Source organism: Arctopsyche grandis, chromosome 8 (genome assembly GCF_051622035.1).
Source record: "Arctopsyche grandis isolate Sample6627 chromosome 8, ASM5162203v2, whole genome shotgun sequence".
NCBI lineage: Eukaryota > Metazoa > Arthropoda > Insecta > Trichoptera > Hydropsychidae > Arctopsyche > Arctopsyche grandis.
The window spans coordinates 30,113,906-30,141,268 of record NC_135362.1 but is presented as its reverse complement, the minus strand read 5'-3'; the positions used below and the strand labels follow the sequence as shown (position 1 = coordinate 30,141,268).

General features: G+C 33.1%; 2 protein-coding genes and 1 long non-coding RNA gene across 3 annotated transcripts in view; all 3 read right to left on the bottom strand.

The window, feature by feature from the left end:
* LOC143915285 (uncharacterized) overlaps nt 1–5,610 on the bottom strand; it is a 45,096-nt gene extending 39,486 nt beyond the window's left edge. Inside the window, exon 1 of the mRNA XM_077435845.1 lies at nt 5,312–5,610. The gene's annotated coding sequence lies outside the window, so the exon portion shown is untranslated. The remainder of the gene's footprint in view (nt 1–5,311) is intronic.
* Nucleotides 1–27,363, bottom strand: part of LOC143916109 (uncharacterized) — a 373,187-nt gene that overhangs the window by 85,812 nt on the left and 260,012 nt on the right. The window lies entirely within an intron of this gene.
* LOC143915758 (uncharacterized) overlaps nt 22,518–27,363 on the bottom strand; it is a 77,585-nt gene continuing 72,739 nt past the window's right edge. The window contains exon 3 of the long non-coding RNA XR_013260929.1: nt 22,518–24,444. This is a non-coding gene — a long non-coding RNA (uncharacterized LOC143915758). The remainder of the gene's footprint in view (nt 24,445–27,363) is intronic.

Sequence of the window (27,363 nt, the reverse complement as noted above, 5' to 3'; positions counted from 1 at the left end):
ATATTCCGTTAGTCACAAAATAACCAGTAGATTCTATGACAGAATCACTAATGACCATAATAACACACTTGTGAAGAGTCTCGGTGATTACAACAAAATGTCTATACCCTTCAAGTAAAAACACAAATTACCTAAACACAATTTGCTTTAGATCGTAGACTTTAGTGAGTCTTTAATTAATATTATGTATTAAATGTATTATGAGCATTTATAAGGATTGTAAATAGGTTTTTGAGCTCTTTTTCCTATTATGCTGTAGATTAACATTGGAATAATATAATACTATGATTACTAACCAAATTAAATTAAATTGTAAAATAGAAAATGATTAGTAGATCAGTAGCTATTAAAATATATGTACATAAGATGTATTGTGAACATAATTTAGTAATAATAAAAAGCATTTAAAGATCAAAATCAAATTGGTTTTTGAGCTATTTTTCCTATTATGCTGTACATTGACATTAGAATAATATAATACTATGATTACTAAAATAGAAAATGATCAGTAGATCAGTAGCTATTAAAATATCTATACGTTAGATGTATTGTGAACATAATTTAGCAATAATAAAAAGCATTTAAAAATCAAAAAATATTAATTGTATTTATAACATGCTATTATAAGATGATTGATTAAAAATATATCAAATTGCTCTATTAGCTGTAACTTATTGACTTTACACAAATAACAAGCATATTATTTACATTACGAAGACATGCGGATGCGATATAATATTATAATATCTGATAAGGTGTGAACGTTGTTTATTGGTCACATTTGCGTCTGTCGAGCCGTAACATTTGACCCTTCTTCAGCGTAACGTATACGACATACATATTTGCATATTACATTTGCGGGCGAATGTCAAAAACGCAAACGGGACAACATCTTCCGGGATCTTCGGTCTTTGGAAAATTATTATCATTCTAACATACGAGAATTTTATTCAAAATAACGTGTGTAGTAAATGGCGAACGCGCGAAGATGCTGCTCGGTGATGCAACCAACGTCTTGTTAGTTACATTGTGCGATATTGTCAACAAGTCATCTTATGATCGGTGAAAAAAAAATATAAAAAAAACTATCGATGAGTCAAAAGGAGGTCATGGCGGTTATGGTAATGGCGCCGAAGACATTTAAAACAAAACTGCCGCCACGTTTTTGATTGCTTTCTTCGACTTTTCGGTCGATTTTTTTCGCATTACGCAAACGGGTTCGAAATATTCCATACGAAAAAATTTTCAAAATAGTTTATACCGGCCATGGAACATGGTTCAATTTGACGTTGATAACATCTATGTAATTTGGCCAGCAAAAAATAAATTAATTAATCAATCGCATCATCTGCTTTTTTATATTGAATATTAACGTATTATATTGAAAATATTTGCATATATATTACCGCCACATATTTACGAAATGGACTAAGTCGACCATATGTATGCCGTTTGTCTTCAATGAATATTAATTTTGACAAGATTGAAATATTTGGCGTAACCTTTCCACATACGTACTACTTTCTTCGATTGAAATCGTTTACATATGTACACATTTTATTTATTTTATTACAGTTTATACCAGGAAGGCCTTACAGGTAAACCCCACTGCACCTTCCTGGCCAATTATAAACAATACAGCATTTTTATTATACAAGTCGCTGAATTAAGAGACCCTGAAAACTCGCAAATTAACGAGACATCTATGAATTGTACATTAATCATACTCAAATAGTGGTGACATAGTAGGTAGGAAGGCTTTTAGCCAATTTTTAATCGGGAACCGTTTCAACAATGAAATCAGAGAAAAATGGCAAACTCTGATTGGAAACGATCGACCTGACGTCACAAATATCCAGTTCTGACCAGCAGCACTACAGATATACTCAATAAAATTCTTTTCAATCGAGGTCAGCTCATGGGATCGAGCCCGGCGCCTCTCGGTGTTAGGCAGAAGCTTAAATTATTTAAAAGCATTGGTTCTTAAATAATTTCTTCATAGCCAGCACCGAGAGGTTACCGGGTTCGATCACGTGCTAATTTTTAATGCTGCTGGTCAGACTTGGATATTTGTGACTGCAAGTTGATCGTTTCCTATCAGAGCTTGCCAATTTATCTGATTTCATTGTTGAAACGGTTCCTCCATCAAATTGGCAAAAACCTTCCTACCTACTATGTTACCAATATCTGAATTTGATTTATGTACAATATGTAAAAACTTATGTACAAGTTTAAATCCATACATGTCTATATGGATTAATTCATTAATTAATTAAGGTTTTTAGCCGATTTAATCGGGAACCGTTTCAGCAATGAAATAAGAGAAATTGGCAAACTCCGATAGGAAACGATCGATCTGGAGTCACAAATATCCAAGTTTAACCAGCAGCACTACAGATATACTCGGAACAATTCTTTTCAATCGAGGTCAGCTCATGGGATCGAACTCAGCGCCTCTCGGTGGTAAGCAGAAGCTTAAAGAACGAGCTATTCTGCTGGTTAAAAGTGTGTTTAGTGCCAACCCTTGATACTACCTCAATATATCAGAAACTAACGAAAAATATTGACTTTTTCCAATTTCATTAGTATCACAGGATATTTTTAGATGTCACTGTGAAGAAACCAAAATTAATTTCGAGTCATAGCCTTAAATATGAAGCAGCGCGTACCGGTGCGCTTATGGCGTTTAAGTGATTAAACTCTAAACCCAAATATTTAGATATAATAGTCCTACTTCCGGACCATGAAAGTTCCATTGATAGTTTTTCCACGACTGCATACATATGTATGCATATATACATATGTATAATTTTTTGTATATATTTATATGAGTACATGTGTAAAAAATGAAAGAAATCACTTATTTTTATGGTAATAAGAGTCATTCCGAACGACCTTTAATTGCGAAATGCTTTCAGCATCACATTATCGCGAGTTTGGCAACATATTCGCGAATGCTAAAAATTCCACAGAGCAACAATGACTCGATCTATTGCAAAAATTAATTCTTCAAGGTCGACTTGTAGTAATATTTCGGCTGAAGATTATACTAATATATGTTCGACTTTGAAAAAAGTGCATGCGATTGCTCGGTGGAATGATTTTCCGGAATTTCCCGTGTTTTCACGCGCTCAACCGTGGCCAAAGTTCAAGTTTTAAAACGTGGAAGTACTTACGTGAACATTACATATTATTATATGTATGTACATATGTATAAAGCGAAGCGTAAAAATTAGAAAGCAATTAAAGCTGAGAAATTAATCCAAATTACATTCAAGGAGTATAACGATTTTTTTCTTCATACAAAACGTTTACATAATACAAATTATTAACGTATAAATTCAATACGAAAAAAAAAACATAACAAACTTTTGCACGCAATTAATTGGTGAAAGGTAATCGAAAGCTCTGAACGTTAACCCTTGTTATGAGTTAAATGTTTGAGCAAAAAATTAATTAGCTCAATTGTTGAACGGTGTAAAAAATGTAATAAGATTCATACACTCAAATTATGTATGCCATAACGAATATCAAACTTGTATGACAAATAATTCATTTTTCAATTTCATACTACGAACTACATAATTAGTCAACTCCTGAAAGGTTGGTTTAAACAAGATTTGATTTAATAACAGTAAAAAGTTCCTTGGGAATATTATTATCATATATATGTATGTATGTATATGAGTAATTACATATGATTGCGTACATATCGAATTTGCAATTCATAAAAAAAACACCCGTTATCTGTTTGTAGCAACGATAAATTTGCATCGAGCAGCGAAGTCAATTTCGCGATGGATTTTAACACTATTTAAATTTAATAATAACACATTTTTCTAATAATTTAACTACGAGACTAGCTGACGATATTTGGCATAGTTTTCATATTATTAATATATTATTTTGCATTATAATGAATCCTATATTTTATATTATGATATATCCTAATAAATTTCATTATATTATAAAATGGTTTTAATTTGATTTTTTTTTATCTCAAAAATTAAAATTAGACCAGTGACTTTACAAGTTGGCTAAATGGCCGGAAATACGAGTACAAAATTTAATAAAAAAAATAATAATGAAAATAGGACAATTTAAATTTAAAAGTATAAAATATAAATTTTGACAAGTTCCCATAGTAAGAAATGGAGAACAAATCAAAATAGTTTGTTATCTCATTGAGAAGGCATATCGCACCTAAATAATGGCAAACTTAAGAGCACAGACAATAAAAGAGATCATGATTGATATATGAGCCGTTATATTTGAAAGTGGCATAAGTTCAGCTTTCTTCATTTCAAGAAATATTTCGCAAAGCATTAAATATAATGTTTTGCGCTTAACAATATTTAAGTTTTAGGGCCCGGGCTACTCGAGGTAATACTGTTAATTTTTAATAATCTGTAATACTTTTAATTTTTGGCCCTGCCTTCAATACTGTTATCCTTTTCCGAGATTCAAGATAGATATATCGAATTAAAAGAAGTGATAAAATTTTGTGAATTAAGTCAAACAGAATGAGTATTTTTGGATCTGAAAATTGGACTTCCGCCACTTTCAAATATAACGGCTCATATGTATAATATGTATGTAAAAACTACCCGTTAAAAACAACGCGAAAAATACTATATAGTAGTTACATAAAAAAAATCAATATATAATATACATACATACAACACTAATTTGTCTAATAGTTCTGATAGATTTTTCGCGGATTAAAAATATATCTATAAGATTTTTTTTAGCTTGTCTTAGGGTCTAGAATTATAATATTTCCCAGGGCCCGGGATTCCTCTCGGCGGCCCCGCTCATATGCATGTCATAAATAATATTCCGTAGTTACAGACATTACTAACAAACTAACCAGTAGATTCTATGACAGAATCACTAATAACCATACTAACACACTTGTCAAGAGTCTCGGTCTAAACACCACAATCTGCTTTAGATCGTCGACTTTAGAGAGTCTTATGAATTTGTTATGTATTATGAGCATTTATAAGAATTGTAAATAGGTTTTTGACTTCTTTTTCCTATTATGCTGTACATTAACATTAAAATAATATAATACTATGATTACTAATAAAATAAAATAAAAATTTTAAAATAGAAAAATGATCAGTAGATCAATAACGATTAAAATATATGTAAATTGTGAACATAATTTAGTAATAATAAAAAGCATTTAAAAATCAAATCAAAATATGTATGTATGTATATAAAAAAAAACTACCCGTCAAAAACAACGTGAAAAATTTTACATAGTAGGTACATAATAAAAAATCAATATAAAATACACACTCACTTTTTCGATTATACAGAGGGCTTGAAAACGACTCGTTCGAGCACACAATAACAATCAAAATATTAAAAAAAAAAAAAAAACAGTTCGATTTTTATATATATATGTATATATATATAGATATGGCACAAAAAAAAATTCGTTTCGTTTTCACTGAAAAAAGTTCGCGACGATAGCACACGTGCGGGTGGGTCGTTATTGAGAGTAAACTGTGGTGTCGGCGCGAGTCGCGTTCACGCGTGTCGCTGCGTGATGCGTGAGCGTGCGCGTGAGCTGCGTGCGGCAGCGGCCCGGACTGGAGTGAACCGAGTGGACGCGCAGCCTCACTTTATATAGCCGGCGCGGACCAACCCACGCTATCGCACCCGGACCTACGTGCTCCAGGGTAACACCAGAGGTCAACTAAATCATTCTCGGGGCGACCACACCGTTGGCAACACTGCCGCCGCCTCTACCACATACACATACACATACACACTCGTACATGCGTGCATGATGGGGATTCCCCGACCGACTCGCTACCTCGCTCTTGGGGGCCAATTAACTGGCCATTTTTCAGATTAGCCCGTGTTCACGCCCGTGCGATTTGGTTCGGATGACTGCTGATTTATATATATATGTATCTACGTATTATTTTCGTGGCCCTAATCTTACATATTTTCAACATGGCCGAAAGTTTGCTGAAACTAGGGTTGCCGGATGATAATTTGATTTTTAAATGCTTTTTATTATTACGAAATTATGTTCACAATACATCTTATATCTATTTTAATAGCTACTGATCTACTGATCATTTTCTATTTTACAATTTAATTTAATTTGGTTATTAATCACAGTATTATATTATTCTAATGTTAATCTAAAGCATAATAGGAAAAAGAGCTCAAAAACCTATTTACAATCCTTATAAATGTTCATAATACATCTAATACATAATATTAATTAAATACTCTCTAAAGTCGATGACCTAAAGCAGATTGTGTTTAGGTAATCTGTGTGTTATACCTGAAGGGTATAGACATTTTGTTGTAATCACCGAGACTCTTCACAAGTGTGTTAGTATGGTGATAATTTGATAAAGGAGGGCAGATGGGTCTAAAATGGAGGATTTTCTGTAAAAAAGGAGGACATTCAGAAATTAAACGAATTTTTTATATTATTTTACTTTATTTTAATTCATATTTAGCTGAGCTGCCAATTTTGGAAAGAAGATCTTGGTTTTTTAACAAATAATTATAAAAATCTTCACATATCATGTATTTGAAGATTAAAGATTTAACTGACTGCACACTTAGTCTATTCCTCTCTTTGCTCCACTGAGTATTAATCAGTGAAAAAACTCTTTCCACATTTGCGTTATGTGCGCTTATACAAAAATAAAACTTGCAGATCTTGAGCAGTTCTGAGAAACATTCAATGTTTTTAACACTTTTGAAGTAGATTGTCCATTGCTCGTGCAACTTCAAATCGTAATATGCTTCTTCTTCATCTGATTTTGATTTAAGAAATGAAATCAAGTTACAAAATTGATCGTGTAGCTTAACATCGTCAATCTCTACACCTCTGATGCTCAAGAACTCAATGCATGAAACTAAATCATCATAAATAAGTAAAAAGGAGGACTTACAGTAGGTAAGGGAGGACGGGAGGACAAAACATGGAAAAGGAGGACATGTCCTCCTTTTGGATACCATCTGGCAACCCTAGCTGAAACGAGACTTGGCCGTGTTGATTTCGAGCTTAGACCCATTCCAATCATGTGAGTGTTTTAGTCGATCCGGTGCAGCGTTAGTCTGTCGCTGTTAGTCTATATGCTGTCGCATTTGTGCAATGTTTTTTATTTATCTAATTTGGCACACATATAGAATAATATATAAACAAGAAAGCAGTATAGTGAGACAAAAAAATAATAAATACAAATAAAAATATAATATTCCATGTACAGTGAGCACCACATGGTAAACATCGTAGGGACGTAAAATATATCCTTTATTTTTTTATTAATAGTGGTTTTATGAAATTATATATTAATTAGAGTAGTTTTTTTTCCCGGCTTCACTCAGTGTTTGTAATTTAAAAAGCTAAAACGTGGCTAATCTAATAGAAAACATTCATTTATTTTTTTATTAAATTTATTTGAATCGAAAAAATAATAATATTCAACGATATCGATGTCGTCATCATAGAAACTTTGATTTATTTTCGAGGCTTCCGACCAAACCTCACATACATATATACATTAAAACTTACAGTCTCTTTCGAATTTATATATATTAGATTTAAATATATAATGTTATTACTATATAATTCAATACAAGGTCTTTAATAATATTACTGTAAGTTTTTCTGTCCATAACATGACGTTGTCAATTACTTTTATCGTCTAAAAAATAAAATTTTTCATTAATATTATATAAAATATTTCATTTCATTGATATTTCAACGGGTGGTTTTTGACCCAATGAAAATATCAGGGTGTATAAAACTTTAGGGTGTATAATAAGTAAAATCTACCTAACTACCTATGTACATATAAATATTATAATAGAAAAATTAATTAATTAATTAAATTAATTTTCAATAGATGGCGCTTAATGCTCGTTAGACTATTCTCCTAGAGGAAATATTGGTAGCAAACAGTATATATGTATACAGGTTTTTTCTTGATTGGCGAGCGCTATCGTAGACACACAGAATAGCGCTATTATGTACCTATATATATGATACGTATTCCATAAATAAATTAATAATATCAACACCTGACATATTTTATATTAAATTTTTATTTATGTAAATATTTCAAAACACAAAACACGAACTCAAAACCTACAAAAAATATAAGTCAAATTCTACAGACCAATGTTGTATTTCTTGACCGAAATGAAATGCGAAACTGAAACGAAATGTGATTGGCCATCGCGGGTTGAGTGGGGGGTGATTGCAATAATATATACGTACATTTTAAGTGTGTCTCTTGCTAGAACGGTTCGACTATAATTGTATTAGGATTCAAATATCCCCACAGCTGAGTTATTTTTTGGCCCTATTGTAATTTTCAATATAGCCGAAAGTTCGCTAAAACGAGATTTTGCTGTGTCGATTTCATCTTTAGACCTGTTCCAATCGAAAACAAAAGAAGTGGATTTTTATGCGAAGAAAATAATTCAAATTCAAAAACAAAAGAAGTGCTGTTTTTATGTATGTAAATTTTCAGTGTTTAAAAAGCAAGTGAAATTCAACGATAAATTACACACGTGGTTTTGCCAAATGGGACCAACCCACATGAGTGATTTTGACGACTGCGACTTGTAATTTTTTTGTACGACACTCGACAATGGTAGCAACAATATGCTGTTTTTACTATCGTTAAATTTTATGAGTCGCTTTTACACTGTGCAAAAAAGATTCGTCAATTTGCGGATGTCAAAAATTACTTATGTGGGTTGTTTCTATTATGCAAAACTACTTTTACATTTTGAACGCATTCAGATGCTATTGGCCATTTTTTATCACATAAAAACTAAACCAACGATCATTTTATAGAAAATTTCATACGAAAATCGAATATTTGTGTCTTATATTAATTTTCCTCAATTTCTCTCTAGAGAGAAACTGGAAATCCAAATATATTTTCTGAGAAGCAAAATTTCATTGACTTTAAGTATAATAAATATGATAATTCTTGATTCATACCATTGATTAAATTATGCCATTCAAATACGAAATGTGTGCGTGATGAGGAGAAATCTAAAAATAACCCAATAAGTTTATAAGTATGTGGTAAGTTTATTATCGAGTCAACACAAACCGGGAAAGTCAAACGTTTATTAGATGCATTACAGGAAAAATTCCAGCAATAATCTGCAGCTGAAATGCAGGCCCATTGATCAGCCAACCTGTTGGGAAAATCCCATCAACCAGCTTTGAGACCTGAACGAATTGATTGATTCACAATACATCTTATATCTATTTTAATAGCTACTGATCTACTGATAATTTTCTATTTTACAATTTAATTTAATTTGGTTAGTAATCATAGTATTATATTATTCTAATATTAATGTACAGCATAATAGGAAAAAGAGCTCAAAAACCTATTTACGAATGGAGGAAACTCGTTACTGTACGAGTTTTATTTAAAACACATTTTTTTCTGTAAAACTGAAGTTTCGTATTTATACATATATGCCATTTAAATAAACGATGAATAGTTAATTTACAAGTTTCATGCAAAATAGAAATTTCATACACACACAGAGAGGGGAGAGCATGAAGAAATGTCTTACTTCATAGCAATACACTTTACCTATTTTCAAAAACTATAATAGAAAAATTACACAAGAGAACGTCAGAGGAAAAATCGGAAAAGAATCGATTTCATGCAATGCCTCAATAACTCTAATATATGTATACGTAAAAAAAAAACCACAGCATTATAATGGATATGATAATTTTACTGCGACCATTTTAGCATTGGAGCTTGTGTCATTCACGATGCAGCACGTCCGGTCTGCTCACCACAAAGACATATTTCTAACTTGTCGACAAAAAAATCATCATCATTATTATTATACGTGCACATCTCCATATGCATACATTCATACCCGGCACGATAATGATGTATTAATCACGGCCAAAATGATAGTGCAAAAAATACTCCGACAAAAGCTCTCCACTTGTATATAATATTTACATACGCACGTTTGGAAGCCAACTGAACAATAGGGCACATACGGAAAGTACATACATATTATACGTATGCAAAAATCAGGGATGTCAAATTCGGAATGCCGATCTCGAGAGATTCGAGAGGAGAACAAAATAAATAGTAATAATGGTTGGAAAAAATTCGTCCTCGACATTTGATCAATATTCATACACATTAATACGTTGACGAATAGCGAGGAACGAACGGCTCAAGGTAGTGTTGATTTTCGAGACCATTTTCTTTTTTGAGTGTGTGTGTGTGTGTCGAGAAACAACCCCTTGTATGAATAATGTAACGAAGTTGCACAAACTCGAATGGTATTCGTATGGAAAAATCGACACTAATAGTTTTCATCGAAGTGTCTCTATGCAAATTATTCAAGGTGGACGAAAAAAAGTCGAACGATTGTACAGTAATATTTACTGCATACATTATGTATTATTGAGTGAGAGTCTAAGAATCGGAGATGAGATCCGGTTTGAACCGATTCTGAAAAAAATACTCAACTACTGTCGTTTCGATGAACTTAAGTCGAAACTAGTTTTAAATAATGGTATTATTTTAATTGCGTTCGTAATAAATTTTCTGTAAAATGTAATTTTTATACCACAGATATATGTAAATATATCTTCCGAACTCAATATAAAATGTATCATTTTCGCAGATCTAAAAATTTAATACCAAAACCTGTATCTAAATATGTAAATTAAAAGTCTTAGGCTGAATTTAATTTGAATGAATCGACCCCTGAAAATTTAAAAAAGTAAAAAACTGCACTACGCGAAGACTCATCATTTTTATATTACCTTTGATCTTCAATGTAATTCATATATGCGACTTCCTAATTTTTAATTTGGACCTTATTTTAATCATAAGATGCTTCAAAGCCCAAGAAATTTTTCCAAAATTTCTGTAATAATAATGCTTTTTTTCTGATAGTTAAAGAGCCAGATTCAACATTTTCTTTTACAAAATTAATCATCATCATGAAGTACTGATGTATAAATTCAATCAAAATTAAGTCGATTAATTTCATTCAAGTGATCTTATCTCCCGCTAGTCATGAGACTTAATTTGACCTGAAATATCAAGTGGTTGTAAAATTATAATCAAATTAAAATACTTTTAAATTATATATTAGAAAAATTTTGTATAATGAGGCTTTTATTTATTTGGTCAGTAACTTCGATTGATGATCGAATCAAATTTAAATTACCGCCACATAATATATGTACATAGTAAGTTAAAGTATTTGTCACAGACTACTGTCTGTTTATTGAAAAATACTAACAATAAAAACGATTTACTGACCGTTCTTTTTTATCTTCATAGTATACTATTATCACTAAATATACTGACCATTTATTGAAAAAACTGACAATCAATACTAACAATAATAAGCGATTTACTGACCGTTCAATTATATATTTATAGTATACTATTATCACTTAATTTTCGTTAAATCTACTGACTATTTATTGAAAAAAACTGACCATTGAAATTTCCACCCTATAGTAATATATACACAGTTATGTATTATATATTGTTTGTATAAATCTTTATATAATACGTACTTAATAAAATCTTTTGGGCATATCTGGGTTAAATTCATCTGACAAGTCCACTTAAAAAACTTTTCATTATTTACTATCGATGACTGAAAAACCCATTTTAGACTTGCCTTTCTCAAAACAAAAAAAAAAAAAAAAAACTAGCTTTTGAACAAAAAAACTGACAAGACTGATCGAAATACGATACTTATCTCTAAAATAGATATATAAAAAACGCCACAAATTCGACACTTTGTATGCAGATATCAATCCGATGCATGAACATTTAGATTATACGAATTGAACGTACCTGGAATTTTCTTTATCATGCATTATCATCAATCATGTGCTAACCTTTGGTACGTAATAGCACACCTCGGCTTTGTTCTCGACAAGTTCCCGGATCTAAAATACTATTCAGCCACTTTGTTTCCCTGTGGCCAACACTTGCAAAGCTCCCACGTTTAGTGCGAATACTTATCATCGATATTGATGACTATCCAACCTTCGAAACCTTTAATTTCAACCAGAGCCCAAAGCAACCCAGCAGTAATTAACGTGTGTATAATGAACAAAGGCATACTTTCGCGATGATTCGAACAGAACACGTCTAGATAGTAATTATGATGTAAAAAAAAAAAAAATAGCATACTATAATCGGCGTTTGAAAAGTGACGCAACTTGAGGACCTTAGTTGGCAGCGTGATCTAATACAATACAACAGCTGACTCTACATAAGATCAGCGTTTCTGAAAGTCGTGTGAAATGTTTACCAAAAGTGACAGATCGATCGGTGGCCTCACATTCTCCAAATTCGATTACAAAACCTCTCAAGAGTGTTTTGCAGACGTTCGTTAAATTTGTCTCAACTATTTATTTCTCGTTCAATGTAATTGTTAAGGTCGCGTGTGTTTGACCTCTATTGAACGGTGGAAAAAAATAGTGTTTTGATTCGATTAACATTTTGGCTAATTAATAAATACTACTATGTAATGCGCTTATGTGTTTATTTAGACGTCAAGTGTGTGTTTGTATATATATTATATGTATACGTATTCGGAGAAGCGAAATTATTGACATTTCTGCCAGAGTAAATGTATGACTCAAAAATATCGGAATTTCATCTCTCGGATCTTTATCGTGATCGTTTTTTATTCAATATTTTTAAGCAGGTTCGAATCCGCTTTTCGAGTAGTTTTCTGAGGTGACTCACTCTGTCGAAATATTTCCAAAATAGGAATTTCACTCACAATCTATGTATGTAAACACATTCGTAAATAATTTCACGAATATACAATAAATAACGCTCTGAGCGACAACGAATCATTTCAGGAAACAGTAAAGGTTAATTGACATAAATTTATTCAAAATACATTATTGAATAATAAGCTGAAAAATTATTTATAAAATACTTACATCCGTATGAAACGAGTCCTAAAATGTAATTTTCGAACCAATCCTAAAATGAAACGAGTCATAAAAAGGACGAAAACCCACCGCTGTGACCCAAACCGAAATCGGGTGTAGTTGTACGTGCAAAGTGCATATGTTTCTCCTGCATTTCTTAAAATATGGGATTCACCATTATCGATCACTGTCAAGCAAGGCAAAATACATGGATAAAATATCACTAAAAACTCTCCAGGGGGTGATTTTTGGAACTGTGTACCATGTTACGTTTACGCCCTAAGCTTTTTATAAGCTTCTCTGTTCTCAGTGACACTCTTCAGTGAACCCCTGGTATACATAGAGTGTGCAGTCATCCTTTCACGTCTGAAAACGTGATCATATTGTTTAATACAATCAATAATTTTGAAGGTGAAATAATCTCATCATTATTTTTACTCTATCTACCTATGCATATATGTACCTATGTATTTATGTATTTATGTATATATGTATATTTATTTATACTTTAGAAAAGGTGGCATAGCCGATGGACCCAATGTTTTATATTTCCCCATGATGCCGTTTCAGATTGCCCCTAACAATACCTACCTGTGGTATTAAACATATATAAATTTACAGATTATATATTATATTTTTTAAATCATATTTAAATAATGGTGAAATAGTGTGTAGGATGGTTTTTGCTAATTTGATGAGGAACCGTTTCAACAATGAAATCAGACAAATTGGCAAACTATGATAGGAAACGATCAACTTGGAGTCACAAATATCCAAGTCTCACCATCAGAACTGCAGAAATACTCCAAACAAATTTACTTCAATCGAGGTCAACCCAGGGCTTGAACCCGAGAACATCTTGGTGGTCAGTATTCACGCAACCATATATCTACATATACGACTGGCTATTTGATTTATATGTAAGTCAATATGCTTGAAGAATTGTTAACATATTAGACTTGGAGCATAAATATCCAAGTCTGAACAGCAGAAATGCAGAAATACACCGAACAAATTCACTTCAATCGAGGTCAACCCAGGGCTTGAACCCGGGAATCTCTCGGTGGTTAGCATTCACGCAACCACCGAGCTACATACTCGTATATACATAGTATATGTATGTACTACTGGCTATTTGATTTATATGTATAGGTCAATAATCTTGAAGAATTGTTGACATATTACATAGACTTGTTTGTAGTCACAAATATCCGAGCCTGATTAGCAGCACTGCAGAAATAGTCCAAATAAATTCACTTCAATGAAGTTCTACCAAGGGCTTGAACCCGGGAACATCTCGGTGGCTAGTATTAGCACAACCACCGAGCTACATATATGTACTACTGGCTTTTTGATTTATATATGTCAATAGTCCTGAAGAATTATTGACATATTAGAGTCACAAATATTCAAGTCACACCAGCAGCACTGCAGAAATACTCCGAACAAATTCACTTCAACCCAGGGCTTGAACCCGGGAATCTCTCGGTGGTTATCATTCCCGTAACCACCGAGCTATATATACTACTATATAGATTTATTTAAGTCAATATGCTTGAAGAATTGTTGACATATTATACGGTGAAGTAATTATTCATTTTATTGAATCACAGAATATATAAGGAAAAAGTTGTATAAATCAATTTTTAATATAAAAAAAATGCGACACTGATTTGTCACTTCTCTCTTAAACAGTTCTACAATATTATCTTATTGGATGATGAATTAGTTATATACCTAATTAATTAGTCAACTAATTTAGTTCTTTGATAAATCCGGTTACATACATATACATATGTACATATTGACCGTGCGAAAAGTTTAAAATTAAAATATTTCTGCATTATAATTTTTTTTTATATATACAGCATCGACGTCCACGCTTAATATGCGATTAAGTTTCCGAATTTTATCATCAGACGTGAATAATATTTTAAGATTGCAATTAAAATATTTTTATGGCACAAATAATTGCATCGATGAATAGCTTTATTCAATTAAGTACAAACAAAAATAAGAATTTACGAGTTTCGATTATATAACATTATACCAATATTCGTATGCAGATACAAATAAACGATTCGAGAAGATTTACAAACACCTGTTCAACGATTAAATCTGAATTTTAAACTATGACTACATACATACTACAATGTACGCACGAAACTTCCGGCTGATGTAATTATTGTCGGAAAATTGTATGGTAATTATTGTCATTCTACAATACCTACCTAATACTTGAACAATTCGCCCACAGGCAAATACGAAGCGTTCAATATTGAATAAATCAACAAAACTCACATACAAATGTACGTAAAGTACGACAATACATAAGCTTTCAGATGTTCGAACGCCCGACAACCAGAAGTTACGGTATAATTTGTAATTTTTGAAAGCTCACGATGACGTTCTCGTTAATAAATAAATAAATTAACAAAAAAAATCATCGAATATCTAAATAATGATGGTATTGTCGGTGCGTCTTTGAAATGGATAAAAAAGCGTATTGATAATTTAATAATGTCCGAACAACAAAAGATTATATCCGGGACAGTGATTAAACGCGCTTGTTTGTTGTGTGCCCCGAGTTTTACTACCTCATGCTTTTTATTGTTACTTGTCCATCCGTATCTTATATACGCAGATAATATCACAATTACAGATCGATGGCTCATCAATAAATACACGTTGTATTCTCTAGCCTGCGGTCATGGCTCGTAATCCTTTAAATGGCGAGATCAGCTCTTGAACTAGTATTCAATGTAAACTGGGGCGACTCTGCTAATAGAATAATATTCCTATGTAAAGCGACTTAGCGTCACTGGATTAGCTCATTTCTAGACGGTGACTATCAATCAATACACACGTACATATTTAGATCTAGTTTTTGTGTGGAAAATAGATTACTTGTTCTTTTGTCTGCATCTTAAACGTTTCCACACATAGTAAGTATATGCAATCGGAGTTTTCGGTTTCAGATCCTGTGAGTACTATCTTCATATTGAAAGAAATGTTGCAAACGGTATTGATCTTTATATTCTTCTACGTGGTAATGCCCGTCGTTGCTGGAGCAGTTGGTACTTTATGTCACTAATAATTATGTACGTGCGTGGTAGACATCATCATTTAATGGTTGTACCTCCTGCTTGGACAGTTCTTTATCGGATGGCTCCTATTCTAAGAGCTATCCAACTTCTAAATGAAATCGCAAAGTGCAAAAAGCATTTCTTCGTTTCCTATATATCAATACATCTATCTGTCGTTGCTGTCGAACAGTTGTCTCTAATAATTATGTGCTTGGTAGACATCTTCATTTAATGGTTGTACCTACTGCTCGGACAGTTCTTTATCGGATGGCTCCTATTCTAAGAGCTATCCAACTTCTAAATGAAATCGCAAAGTGCAAAAAGCATTTCTTCGTTTCCTATATATCAATACATCTATCCGTCGTTGCTGTCGAACACATGTCTGTATTAATTTTGTGCTTGGTAGACATCATCATTTAATGGTTGTACCTACTGCTCGGACAGTTCTTTATCGGATGGTTCCTATTCCAATAGCTATCCAACTTCTAAATGAAATCGCAAAGTGCAAAAAGCATTTCGTCGTTTCCTATATACATATGTAGCAAAGAGTGTATTATTCATATATCTACCCCACTGCTTTCCTTTTGGGCATAATTAATTCCTTTGAACTTTGAAGAAACTTTTCATTAATTCGTTTTGTTCTCCAGTTTCTACGTGGTGATTCTTAATGCCCGTCGTTGCTGTCGAACAGTTGTCCTTAATGTGCGTGGTATACATCATCATTTAATGGTTGTACCTCCTGCTCGGACAGTTCTTTATCGGATGGCTCCTATTCCAATAGCTATCTGACTTCTCAATGGAATCGTTGCTGTTGAGCCTGAATGTGATATTTTCCACCTCAGTAAGCGTTGGTTATCGGATATTATTTTAACCTATTTGTCTGGTAGACTGCGCTCATCATTATTTTCATAATTGAATGTGATGTATGTATGGAATTTTGATTTTCTCGTTTTCATTTGGGCCTCACAGGGATGTTTTGTATTTGCGGCTGGTTCTTACATATATATTGGTGCTGGTTATATGTAGGTTCAAGACATTTCCTACTTTGTATTTTATTATTTGATATTTTCACTTTATCTGTTATTATCATAAATGTTATTGTTTTTTATTATTATGTATAAAAGTATTTTTTGTGTGTATATATTTTTTTAATTTTTCTCATCTGACTATATTTTTTAGACCATTGATTATTTATTTTTTTGAGCATTAGGGATTCTTGTAATGCCACAATGGTCCAAACTTAAACTAATAAATAAATAAATAAATATTTTGTTTGAGAAATCCTTACGAAATTTATTTTTTATAATTTGGCATTTCAACCAGCAGCATATATCAATGGTTGACATGTAATGCTTTCAATTGTGTGGTCACGGGTTCTATAACGTATGCTGCTGGTCAGATCTTGGATATGTGACTCCAAGGTCAAATCAGATAAATTTGCCAATTTATCTGATTTCATTGAAAAGGTTCTTACAAATTGGCAAACCCATCCTAGCCCTCTCGCGAAAATTCAAGTTATTCGGCATCTCAATTTTCACTAATTAAAAAATGCTGCAAAATTTGTTTGATCATACATATAAGTTGTGTTTAATAAATGGGCGAACCTATACCTAAATTTCAAAATTGGGTCATTCGCGATTTATTTCTACCCCTTTGCTTTGAGATTATTTCACGTTAAGATTTGGCAAATTAGTCCTCATTAAGGTGTATTCATACTATCCAGCAGTTAACGGCAACATCGCGGCACAGCAGCTGACGCAAGCTACAGTTTCTATTCATACTATACAGCAGCGCACGTTTTGTTTTGACAAAGTGCAAGGCAAAATCGGCTTACATATACATACATAGATACATTATAAAACGCGACGATACGGCGCAATATTGCTTGCGTCGTATCGTCGAGTCAATATTGTCACAATATGACGCATAGAGCAATACTGCGCATGCGCACCTTTATTAGTACGCGTGCACTTGCTACTATAACGTCATGTCGAGAGCACAAATAAAACCGTTTTGCTTGATACGTTGCAGTGATATGTACTGCTGCATAATAAGAATAGATTTTGTCGGCTGCTGCCGTTACATATACGCCACGTTAGTTAAGAATGCTTCCATATAAAATGTACCAAAGAATACTTTTGTTGCTGGTACGTGCTGTGCTAGTATGAATAGACATTAAAAATTACTGGATTCTAATTATAAACCTATTGATAGTATGACTTTTCCGTACTGTGACTATGATTCTTTAAACTTTCGCATCATTAACGTTTTTGGTCCATCAGGATTTTGACCTCAGGATGTTGACCTATCAAGATTTGTGACCGTGAATATACATACAAACGTTTTTGTATCGGCCACACGTCATTATCATTCGGTCCGTTGATCAGGACAGATTCCCAGACCTTGCGGAAATTGTTATTTAATCTACAAAAAAAAAAAAAAATCATTATTATTAAAGTATCGGTAAGGATTGTTTTCAATACGAACATGCCCTTATAAGACCGGAACAATTCGAGGCTATTTAAAATATTTAAATTGCGTGAGAGAATTGTTCATTTCTACTACCAAGGCGACCTGACGAACGACTTTCGGGAAGTTCGCATATAAAGATGTGTCATCTGGTCGTTCACTTAATTGGTCAAGGTAAATATTGATGTCGACTGATGATTCCGAGTAGCTGGTAGTTTTCGTGCGAAAAGTCACGTGAGATTTTCCGAGCCACGGTGCACTGTTGCATTCGCCTTCCAGAAAGATCTTTAAATTTCATCGGCTTTCGATGACAACCTGAAATTGGCGAAATGAAGTTCGATGCGTGACGCATGTTGCGTCACGCTGACGCAGCACGCGTTGCGTCACGTCAAGGCCGTCCGTGGAAAGAATTCGCAGCCGGTTTGTGGGAAGAAGAAGAAGCCTCGCCGTCCTTTTTAACCACAACATTCATTTCGGATTAAAATCCCTCGATGATTACATCAATGACACTGACTGTGGTGGCGTAACGAGTGCCGTAACGAGCGAGACCATATTGACCGGATGTAGGATTTTCCGCGAACTCGACAATCGTATTGTATGATCCTCATTCTTGTCGTTTTCCGCGGAAAATGAGCACACATGGAGAATCCCACGAGTAAACTATAATTGTGTTTTTTTTTATGAATTTGCAGAATTAGGGTTTATTCATATTTTATTTGGACATGTTTGATAACGGGACATACAAATATATGTATACACTAGCTGAACCCGGCATGCGTTGCAATGCCACAATAACGCATGCAATTCCCGTTCCCATTCCCGTTCTTGTTCCCGTTCCTATTTGTCGGAAAAACGGTGGTCGCGAAAAAATTAAATTGAAATTATAGCGTTGCAATGACACTCATTCCCGTATCCGTTCCCGTTTTTTTACAGTAATCTTCCCGGACATGCATGCAGCAAATCCTGAAAGTTCCACCGTGATCGGTTCGGTGGTTTAGGAGCCTATTCCAGACACACAGACAGACATTCATTTTTATATACATATATAGAATATATTATAGATAATTTTATATAACTAGCTTTACCCGGCATGCGTTGCAATGCCAGAATAAGGCAATCAATTCCCGTTCCCGTTCCCGTTTAAAGTGATGGTTGGAGCTCTACTAACGTCTCTTCAACGCCGTGTCGTCATAAACCAACTGGTAACGTGGTTACCAACGAACACATTTTCTTGACTACACAGTGGCGCTTCAAACTTTCGCGTCGGTAAAATCGTAATTACGAATATTATTACTAAGCGGTTTTTTCACAGTAAGCTTCCAGGACATGCATACAAGAAATCCTGAAAGTTCCATCGTGATCGGTTGAGTGGTTTAGGAGCCTATACGAGACAGATAGACGAACAAACAGACGTTCGATTTGATTATGGTGATTTTGATATATTGCCTAGGTGAAAGTTTCATGATTAATTCCGAGCTATTTTAAGTGGCTATAATCAATATGCCCTTTACTATCATTTACATACATATATTAAGTTGTAAAAAAAATGCAAATAAAAACGATATATCATAATTTAAGCATTTTATTGTTACACCTTAAATTTGATAGCTACTGATCCAGTGATCATTATCTATTTTACTTGGTGTCCGACAAAACCGCGCGGGATAAAATCGCTTGGACGAAACCGAGCAGCGACAAAATCGCGCCCCCTGTGGGGATCCCGATTACTGTTTCAGTTCCGGATCTCGACTGTTGTTTCAGTTTCGGATCCGGATTCCTGTTTCAGTTCCGGATCCCGATTACTGTTTCAGTTCCTGATCCTGATTCCTTTTTCAGTTCTGGATCGTGATTCCTTTTTCATTTTCGGTTCTGGATTCCGTTTTGTTTCGGATACGGACTCCATTTTCAGTTCCGGATACCGATCCCTGTTTCAGTTCAGATAACCAATTTCTGTTTTAGTTCCGATTCCGATTAATTATTACTATACGAATGTAACTTTATTTTAAATCATGTATCAATTCGTTTCCGAAACCACCCGTTGAAATTTCAACACTAGTGTCCATATAATATCTATCTACATATGTACATACATGATGCCTTTTTTATTAACTTTTAACAGGTCATCCACAAGAAATGTACAGCCTGGTAACTGGTACTTTATCTATAATAAAATCACCAAATTATTAAACTAGAACTCAATTTATTATATGCATCTAAAATAAATAAATTAAAATTTGATACAACGTCATATTTCAACATTTTAAACAAACCGAGGTGTTTGATTTACTGTGATCATTATATACATACATATTATTGCATTGGCCCTTTTAAAATTGACTCACTGATTTATATAGACTTGTTTACACATATTATTCGCTTCAGTCAGAAAACGTGTCACAGACATACATACATATATGTATATAATGGCTCAATCTTTGAACTCGTAGTCGCATAAAAATTCATTTAATTGCTTGTAAAAAATGTTTTGAAACGAATTCCATTGTAATAAAATATTTAAAAAATCTCAGAGAAGGACATTTAGTTATCGCAATTACGCTAATGTGCGTGTGCAATCGTGTCCGGTGTCTTATTGACCTCAGGTTGACCATTGTGCGTTCAAAACTTTGGGAAGCGTATTCTCAGGAAATTTGCATAAAAAATTTCAATATCACGAAACGGTGGCCATTCAACAAATGCTATGAATAGCCGCTCGTCTGCCTGCGTTTCAATAATAATGTATACCTATTTAATATTATTATAATCGTTAATTTATCATTTGAAAAAGGTGGGGAAAAAAAAATCATACGGGTACGTTTAATTTTACGTTCACGTTCGGTTGACCTTTATTTGAATTATGTAATAATTTTTCGTGTCAAACGTTAGTTTGTTTTACACAAAACTGTTAAAAATCCAAGTTTCGACCACCTTTAACCTTAATTCCGACAGAGCCTTTCGCATTTACAAATTAATACACACTAAGTATTTATGTATATTCTCTGTTGGTATTTATTTTTTTCATTACTGGTATTTTTCAACAATTTTTTCTTTCAGATTATAAATTTTAATTATCGTCACGATTTATTTTCGCGGCGATGCAAGACATTTAATTTTTTAGCGACGGCGTAAAAAAGTTTGATAATCGCATTGTGTTTATTTTTGTTAATCGACGTTACTAATGAATAAGCCGCAATCATTAATATTAATTTCAATTTGCAATTTTTCAACGCGCTTTTAATTATACATGTGTTGGTAAATACGTACGTATGTACCGTCTGGATTTTCACTCGATAATTAAAAAGTGTGTGTTTGGTAACGTTAAAAATATGCGAGAAAAAAAGCCATTTCTCCCATTGCGGGTGTATGTATTTAACAAATTAATTTTTTGTTGCGATTTGTATAATAATTACGTCATTGCAAATGGCCTAATTTCGACTCTGAGAATTTCGTGCCACTTCTAATCAATGAATCATTCGCTACTTATCTATTTAATCTACATTGAGACTGCTTAATATGGTTTTAATAAATTGAACCATTTCGTAGTGGGCGGTACAATTACTTCATTGATATTTCCTTATGATTCATTTTTATTTAGTAGTCAAACTTGTGGTCATTGTGGCGAGTAGCGCCCGAAATTAAATATGTTATAATTGAATATACCTGCTCTGTATCTCAATATCGTGTTTTGTAAAAGGTAAACAGTGAAATTAGTTTGAGTTTCAATATAAAGAGTAAATAAATAAAAATACGGGTGAGTAATATGCGGAAGATATCACATCACGGCCATTGAAAAATTAGAAAGAATGTCCTTCAATATATTATAATTGAGAAGATGGAAAAAGTTTTCATAGAATTTTCCTTATTGGTTGTGGATTTCCTATTTCTCTTTAATGAATTTGTCACAAACACATTTGATGTATGGAAATTGAATTACTTTTCTCATTATCTTTCTTTTCTGAAGCTATCGTATACGAAAGCCTGTAATTTGTTTTGATTGGCGGTCGATAAAGTTTTTTCTGATTGGCTGTTTTGATCAAAGACGTTTGTTAAATAATATTAATTTCTTTCGATGCAAATAAATTTAATAAAAAAACAAACGAAGACGATAATCTCACTACTAGACTGCATTTCCATTTCAAGTTCCTTTAATTATATCCGTGCTAAAATGGAAGATATCGTCAAAAGTGGAACCGAGCAAAGCCGGGTAGCACCACTAGTAGGTATTTATATAAATATATCCACATAATTCATTCAAAATTATTTTTCTTCTTCTTTATCGTTTTGCTCAATGCTGATCATCGTGGTCATTTCTTATCATCTGGGACCCAATCCTCCCGGTCCTGGGCCAACTTAAATCCCATCAGTGCATTGATCTGATCTCATCATCTTGTAGGAGATCGTCCTTTCGCTCGCCTTCCATCTAACCATTTTCTCGAGACTCTCCCTCTTCTTTCTGACTGTATGGCCATAGTAGGAAAGTTTTGGAGAGACTCTCTCAAACTGCCAGCTTTATTGTCATGTTCCTGAAGATAAAGATATTCGAATATTAATGTGTCTAGCCAGTGATGACGTATGGATGTGAACGGGTATTGAACGCTAGAATGCTGCATAAGGTCCAGTGCACTCAAAGAAGTATGTAAGTACATATGTATTACGAAAAGAGATAGGAAACGGAATACGTGGGTGAGAAGTATAAGTGAAGGACGACGGTCAAGTTTACATTTCCCACAAAAATGGTTCACTAATGTCCTATAAAGCAAGAGAGCAAAAACAAAAGTTGACAATAATGAAGCATTTTTTGTGGGCAATGGAAACTTGATCACCGCCCTTTAATGATAAGAGTAGTGGATATAGTGTTTACAATTTCTCTCTTTTGTAGCGTCTATTTCCCGAAACCATACAATACAGAGATCGCAAAATACGGATTTTCGTCTACCTCTTTATAGAACGGTTCCTCTATATCTTCGTCAGACTGGTCATCGACTGATTTCACCATTCATCTTCTTCTGTGAATTTCTGATGTGCATCCTCTTTATATTAAGATCAAGGTACCAAAGTAAATAAAATCGTTGATTAATAGTCTTTTAAAGCATTGGACTTTATGAGATACTCGAATCAGTCAACGAAAAGGATTTTTGTTTTGTTTTTTTTTTAATCCAGAATTAGCGATATTTAATAGTCAATTTTTCAATTCAAAATAATAGCAAATATTTAGCTTTTTCCACTCTGGATTTTTTCCCAAAACCAAGCAGCAGCGCTGGTTAAAAATTTAGACGTATTAAATGAGATTAAAATTAGAATTTTGGTTGATTAGCTCTGGGTCATAATACCTGATCATTTGTGTGACAACTACCGATGGATTTTATTTTGGTACACTTTTGATATTTTTTAAAATAACTGATTTAAAAACATAATATTTGTACTCACATATATGTATGTAAATAGCAGAGTTTACACAATTACATTATATTTTTTAATATGCTATTCACAACATATATATCTATTACTGGAGTATGTACATATATGTATATCTATCTATTTGAATACATTATATGTATATATATCCAATACTTGAGTATGTTTAGTTTATATTGTTAATAGTAAATATACATCTGTCTAATCATACACATTTCTCAATATAATAATGTAATTTTACCTAACTGGCCACTCGACGACACTAAATGCACGCACATAGAAGTTGACACATCATCGAAGGTATTATTCAGTGGTCATCAAGGTGAGGTACAGGTGTTGATGTTGTAAATTGTTTTGACAATGAACGGTAAAACCTCGTCCAGCATAAATCCAGCCTCTTGCCAAACAATAAAGTAGATTGAATTGCAGCTGAGATGGCGCCTCTTGATATTCGATACCGGTGGCGAACGATCATCCATCAACCACTCCGATGCTCGCCGATACCTGAAACAATCAAACACGTATTTGTCAATAAATATAAATTTCTCAACAGTTGAAAATCCGTCAAACGGTATAAAATTGCATTTTAAAGAAAGCCAGACAAATTATTCAAAGTTGCATAAGAAAATCTTCTATTATGATTAAGTACATACATACATGCGTACATATTTGGAAAACAAAAACATTTTATAATAATAATTATAAATAATTTTAAATATTTGAAAGTGTCAACCTATCATTATATTCCACTTATGATTACATTATGGATAGGATGTAGGTAGGGAAATACACAGTGAGTCACATCTTAACACAGTGCATTCAAATATAGTTAATAACCTGTCCGGATTTGGCCTAAAACCTTGAGCTTTTAAGATTAGTACTTGATCAGTGACTAATGTAACATTGCAATGCATCGTCATAGCAATGGGATTAATCAACTTGTTTCATATTGGGAAATTATTATATAGAAAGGGTTTGTCGAAATGAAAAATAAGACGATAAAGTGTATCAAATTATATATTCCTTGTTATTTTTGATTGGTCGCTTAACCGGTTGTATCACAATACATAATCTTTAATTGCCCGGATTTTACGCAACCCGAAGGAGAATCGTTGCCAAATTGGGCATCTATATTTTTTTACTAATTGTTTATGAATATAAATATAGTGGTGAAGACCTCGGGCTACACATTCGTGGTCAATTTCTCAGAACGTGAAAGGTTCGTGACCATCACTCAGAACAATCCCATTTTTTTCCAACGTCCGCTGAAGCAGTTAGAGCTTTTTTTTGCTCGGTCACGCTATTTTGTGGAAATGCGAATCACAAGAGATAGGAGGAGAAAAAAAATGTGTATATGCATGCATATACGATCGCCCACTAAAATCGCTAAAGCTGTCAGTTATGTGGAACTTTCGGCACGCGAAATATTATTTACCAATCATCTAGATATCGCGAACGCGGCGATTTATTTTTACGATGATTTTCGTTGGCCAACCGTTTATCGCAGTCAATCTTGCGAGCGGAAAATTTATTTTGAAAATAATCAATTAGTAATCTGCATTAGAAATGTCGTGACATTTGAAAAACAATGAAAATGTAAATTTCGCCGCCGATGATGATTCATTTCAGATGATTCTCTCCTCGAAGGAAATGAAAGGCGCAATTTCTTACGCGATTGATTAATCGTCGTCTGCTATCTCTACCGCTGCAGGATTGTTTACTCTGCGAACGTTTTCCATTGTCGTTCGCGATTGCACTTTTGTCCGCGGTCCATTGTCGACGGGCGAATTATTAATCGCAACGGTTTAGCATTGTTGTATATTACATTATCGAGCGAGTCGCATTTATAAAACTAGAGTGTTATTTGTCGTCGAGTACTTTTTTTTTTCAAAAGTCTTTCACTCGACTTTAAAAATGTTAAATGTACAACAGAATCCATTGTGCAAACTGATATTTATTAATATCCGGTTCACGACTACATGCTTGCTAAAACTTTGAACGCTTCTGCGAATCAATAGAACTTCAAATAAAAGAAAAGAACAGGATGTTATCGAATTTTTCGAAATAAATTATATAATGTCTCAATACGAAACTTGTATACAAGAAATTCTTTATTGTATTGTGTATCCTAGGTGGAAAATTTATTTCAAATAATAAAAAAAATATATAAAGACATTATCAAAACAGGCATGCTGATAATAAACACATATATCAAATAAAAAAATTAAACAAGCTATTTAAGAATAAATGAGATGATTCCAAAGATAAGTCGAGAATTCTATTAATATATGTCAGATATTTTTCTTTATTTATCTTTCCTTGTATCTACATTGATTGAATTGTATAAAATATATATCTGTATTATTATTGAGTGTTATTCGTTACGTTGTACGATGACCAATAGCCGTTCTGTAATACTTTTGGTTATATAATCATTACGCCACTTTGCCCGGCAAGAGACCTATGACCTTTTCCAACTGTTTGTTTTGTTCCCAATAACCATAGCCAACGGCGCCCGTTTATACGTACACGTATGTACGTATAAATTCATTTATAAATACACATAATGTAATTATAGTAATCGTGTAAAATAATGACATGCATCAATTTCGTCACGCGGCGGATCGAAGCGTGGGATGATCCAGTTTATGAAATGTCACTGTCAAGCACAACGACAGTTGCGTTCTCGACAGCATTTTTTATGTATTTATTTATAGATAAGAACGACTTGAAAATAGAATAAAATAGGCAATGCATGAAATGTGTATATTGCGTGGGTTTGGGTTTGACGCTTACCCGCTCGCTCGGCTCACTTTAAAATGAAATTTCTAAGCACTGCGGAAAAAATTGGAATTTAATTTGCAATATTATAAATATGAAATAACGTAGTCGTGTTGGTATTTTAATTCAATTAAACAATAATCGTCATATGAAAAAAAAATTTAAAAATTTGCAACACACCGTCTAAAATTTTATTATATTGATTTGAATACAATTAAATTTATAGACATGTCATTGGTGGAATTGCACAAATTTATGCGCCGAAAAATCATTATACGTCATATAAAGCGAAACTGATGACAAAATTGAATATATTTCATATAAATAATAATACGTGTGAGGAGCGAATGAGTCAAATTCGTTGACAGGCGTATCGCATAAGCAAACGCGCGTTAGTATACGCGGTGAAGGTTTTTTTTTTTCATTTTCATTTTATTTATCTGGTATTTATTTTCATAAACGCAATATTAATTAAATGTAACGCCCGAGTCGCATAAGTTAATGTGCATAATTTATTAATGTCATAAATGTGTGATGCAACAGCGTTTCGGCAAAATGAATACATCAAATACATCGCATCGTCCGATTGAATAATGAGCGAGAAAGAATGGACAACAAATTGAATACAACGTCTATCTATCA